The sequence below is a fragment of the Limulus polyphemus genome, unplaced genomic scaffold (assembly GCF_000517525.1).
Source record: "Limulus polyphemus unplaced genomic scaffold, Limulus_polyphemus-2.1.2 Scaffold71, whole genome shotgun sequence".
Lineage (NCBI taxonomy): Eukaryota > Metazoa > Arthropoda > Merostomata > Xiphosura > Limulidae > Limulus > Limulus polyphemus.
Window position 1 is genome coordinate 479,472 of NW_013665681.1, and position 5,018 is coordinate 484,489.

Here is a 5,018-nt window from a genome sequence, read left to right on the forward strand (position 1 = left end):
CAGTGTATAAGGAACTGATTATAAGCTAATATTGAATGCTTATTATGCTGTAGCTAGAGGGCGCATGGTGTTAAAAAAAGGCCCAGAACAATCTAGAAAGTTCAAATTTGACATTTAGTTTTTCTCATGAATTTGAAGCTAGGTCATAAATACGAGATAGTTGTTTCAAAAGTAGAGTGAGTTGAAAACTAGTCAAAGAGATAGCAGGCAGAGTTATTTTCAAGACGGAGAGTGAATCAATCAGTGTGTTAGATTATAACAATATACATAACAGATAAAAAATCAAAATCGCTCGCAATATCACATAAGCACTTTGGCATTTGATATATTAAAACCTACACCAAAATATATTTAATCCGTTCTAATTTTATATGTAAAAGAGTGGTTTGATCCCCCCCCAAAAGCCCACTATAGCAAATCATCTTTTCTCTTAATACAATTTCATCACAGCTTTCAAAAAAATATTACTGAAAAGGCAAGCTCAGAAAAAAAGAAGTTAAAGTACGTCATAAAGTGCAAAGTTTTAACAAAGATCAGTTTTAACTGATCATTAATGTCAGTTGATGAAGGCCACCAGATCAGCTGTGATTTTACGGACCTAAAACGCTATAATCAATTCTCAGGCTACTCTAATCGAATAGTGGGGTTTGACCGTCACTCTTATAATTCACCCACAACTGCGCAGTGCGATTTTGCGGCAACAGGATGCGAAACACGCACCCACGGATTAACAGTACAGCGTGCCAACCACTGAGCCAAATGTAATTTACGTGAAACATTCGTAATGTCTTTATTATTGAAATTTGTTTCTTGCTGTTGTTTGTTTGCAGTCTTGCAGTCTCTTTTTTTTGGGGGGGGGGGAGGATGAACTGAAACTGATATTAATCCTTACGCTAAAAACTCCATTAGAGAATTTTCATTTGACGATAGTTTGTACATAAACATAATTATGGTTTCAAGTATCTTTGGAAAAATAAAACACCTGAAACTTTCAAGCTCCCATTCGCTGTAACTGCAATAGAGCATCAAAGAAACTGAACCTAAAATAACTGCTATCAAGTCAGCCGCTAAGGTCGTTAGAATGTTAACCTTAAATGTCTTGATTATAACTTATACCGACCTCACAACAAGAGATGTGGGTGACACGGATGTAAAGGTACTTGCGTAGCTAACGGCTTCGATTGTATACTTCCTCGTTAAGAAGTTGAAAAACGTGTTCATTAAATTCAAGTCACGAGAAAAACATCACTTTTCAAACATAACTTTACGTAACATTCTTTATGTATGCTTTTAGAGTTTTGTCTTCATCCGATATCAGTCTTAAAGAATGAAGAAATAAATGATTTTTTATACTACTGACGTCCGAAGTCAAATATTTATTTACTTGTAAACCTCAGTATTTCATAATGTTAATTACTGACTATCTAATCTCATCTTTCTAACTTGAAACGTAACGTGCAACAATATGTTCGGTCAAATAATATTTAATTGATAAGGCACGTTATTCTGTTTCCATGAGATGAGGAATTTAATGGTTTTAACTGTTTGGTTGGAATTTCGCACAAAGCTACTCTCGTTGGTTATCTGCACTAGCGGTACGTAATTTAGCAGTGATAGACTAGAGGGAAGGCAGCTAGTCAACACCACCCACCGCTAACTCTTCGAATCCGCGACCTACAGATTGCGATTCGAGTGCCCTAACCACCTGGCCATGCTGGGCTATTGGAAATGCAATGATCATTATATATATATATGGAGAACATGTTTGGTCAAATTGACCTAAGGTTATTACTATTATTCTTATCTATGATTAAGAAATCTAATGATGCGTGAATATAATTGGCTACAATGTGTAATTAAGAAGATGGCAGCGACCGTAGTCTATATTTTCTAGGTAGTTAATATTTGTCCCTCAACTGTAACGTTTAAGATGGATTCCAAGGTTTATATGCAAACCACGGGTCCGTAAACAGCGAACAAAACTGGTCACTCAAGCATGTTATGTCTTTTCACGCACGAAATCATTATCCGTGCACATTTTGAAAACAGTTCCTATAAATTGAAAGAGGAAGCCAAGTAATTCAGGTAGTCCATTCAAAACAATCAAAAATACTTTACTGAAAACGCTTTCCATAAGAAATGTTAACAAGACATTTTAAAGCAAATTTTTAACATGTATTTCTTCCTCGATAATAGGTTTCCACAAATTGCTTACAGTATGCTGAGAAACATAAGTTTGGTAAATTGTCTATTTGTATTTCCATTACGTTTTTCTTCATATTTGTACTTTAGATAGATCCTATAATTTTATAAGGGGACGCAATAAATTCAGGAGGAGACGACGATATTTTTTGTGAAGGGGGAGACAATTTTGACAATTTTGTTTAACAACAATTACACACTTTTATGCTTCTTTTAGAACAAATAAACATGTAAAGAGCATGGCTACGCTATAGACAGGGGAAAATTATTAGATACGAACTAACAACAAAGTACTGACGATACTTGATTATCAAAAATAAAGGCAGTCTCTTTGTTTCTACAAAATAACAACAGTATGGTTCTTTTCAAAAATACAGTCACCACCGTGTATTCTTGATTGAACTCTTTGTAAACCCAACAAAACTTTCTAGTTAATAATTACCTATGAAGTGATAACGTGATCCTGTTTACCAAACAAAACTAAACATACCTTTCTAAACATTAATAATGCCGTTTAACTAAAATGGGGACCAAAGAAAGTAAAGAAAAAACTTGTTGCCTTAGTTCGGTAGACTCACTGAGTCGTATGTTCAGTTACAGAAGCAAACAAGTATCCATTTTTGGTGGTGTTTATTACCACCTTGTGGGGTCAGAGAGCATCAGCAAACACAATGGTGGTTTGTCATGAACTCATCTAGCTATACAAGACCATAATACAACTGGTAGCGAGTAAGTTTTCCACCTGTTGAGAACTGAGAACTCTGGATGAGACAAGATTACAGATAATTTATGGTGCGAGAATTTAAAGCCTAGGTATTTTTTTTCTTCTTTACCCCAGTAAGTTCACATATTAATGAAAATATATTTATTACAAAAAATCAATGACTACCAGAAAAAGTTCTACAGCTGTGGAAAGTAGCCACATTCACGTTTACGGTGTATTATGAGCTATTAATTTCTAAACTCATCCTATTTTTGCGAAATTACAAAATACCAGATGTGTGGAAGTAGGTTGCAACACTGCTCACAAAATAAACGTCAAACAATACTTTTTAAGGTCACTTCACCACCTCCGTTTTTTTTGTTTTTTTTTGGTTAGACCTAATTAATTGATAATGTATGTTGGTTGTTTTGAATACAGTGGAATAGAAAAGAATACGGTTGGAATAGTGCTTTAAACGCTAACACAATTGGTATTAGGCTTTGGCTATTGTAAGTTACTCTAACTTTGGGTGTTCCGGTAGCTCAGCGGTAAGCTTGGTGGCTTATAACACTAAAAATCATGGTTCGATACCTGCGGTGGGGGGACAATCCAGATAGCTTTGCGCTTAAACATACATACACAAAAATAAACCTAACTTAGATGTAAAGAATATGTATTTGAAAAAGTAACTTGTTGTTGATGCTAAACCTTATGAACTTCTCAAGAATTATCATTTATAAATTGATATAATAATTTATTTGCATGGATTTCAGATATCCTTTGGCTGGTTTTTGAAATAGTCAAAATGCCTTAGGCCACAACAGAATTAGGTTATACACAATAACCGTACACTTGTAACAACGAACTTAATACTATTATTTGCTAAATCTTGTTAACCACCAGGCATACATCAAAACACATTACAAACTGATACTTATAATAAATTCATATTTTGTGTCTTATTAACCACAAGGTATATATCAAAACATTACAAATAAATACATGTAATAGATCAATATATAATATTTGGTGTAATTTTTATTAACACATCTCGCTAACCATTTTCATTACGACGACAACAACAAAGAAAAAAACGTTTGAGGCTTTCTAGTTTTGGCCTTGGCCCAAATAACTTTCAGGGCCTTTTTTTAGGAAACTTTATACATCTGAAAGCAGTTCAACCAAGTTAGACTCACTATGTGATAATGAGAACCGATACTGTTCAGAACTCATTTTGTAGATGCTCATAACTTGAGCTGGGTTGTCTAACATAGTTTACAAACTTCGACATTATATGTTATATTTTCTGTATTTGTTTATCATGCAGTACAATTCACAAATTTCTTTTGAAACACAATCATGAGCAATACTAACCTTAACGACGATCGAAACATTAAACTCAGTGAAATTAGAGTTATCACGACCTTATAGATGGTGTTTTCATTGCTTATGTGTATTATGTTATATATTCTACTATACTATACTAATTGCCCAGTACTCTCAACAGGTTAATATTGTTTTAACAAAACATATGATGAGAAAATGAAAAGTCTACTATTTCACCGGGAACGAACAGTTTTACTTCAAACTATACTCTAAGCCAAAGGATTCAGTTGAAACAAAAATAGTTTTCAAACATGTTTTCTTTAATCGGGAAATAGTGAATGAAATCAAAAATATATCTACTTTTCTGTTACTGCCTACTTATTAGTTGGATTGATAATTCAACTAACTCCTGACTTTAACTTATAATTATATAGTGATACAGTATATCTAACCCCCCCCCCCACCCAAGTTGAATAATTAAGAACATTATAAATCAAGTAAATTGGGTACTTACTACAAAACAACATATTTCTCCGTTGCATCTGGTGTTTTAATATCTGTATTTAACACCTCAAACTGTGTCAGAGGTGCTAGGAAAACACATATTGTTTACATTATTTTTGTATGGAAAGTTTTGGTATGTTTAAGCTATGAAACGTTTGGCAAAATCACGAACTGTTTGGAGACTGTATGTGTTAGGGGGAGAAGAAGTTCACACATCTTATTACACTATTCTCTTACGAAAAGTATTTAAATTGAAATATGTTTTATATATATATATATATAT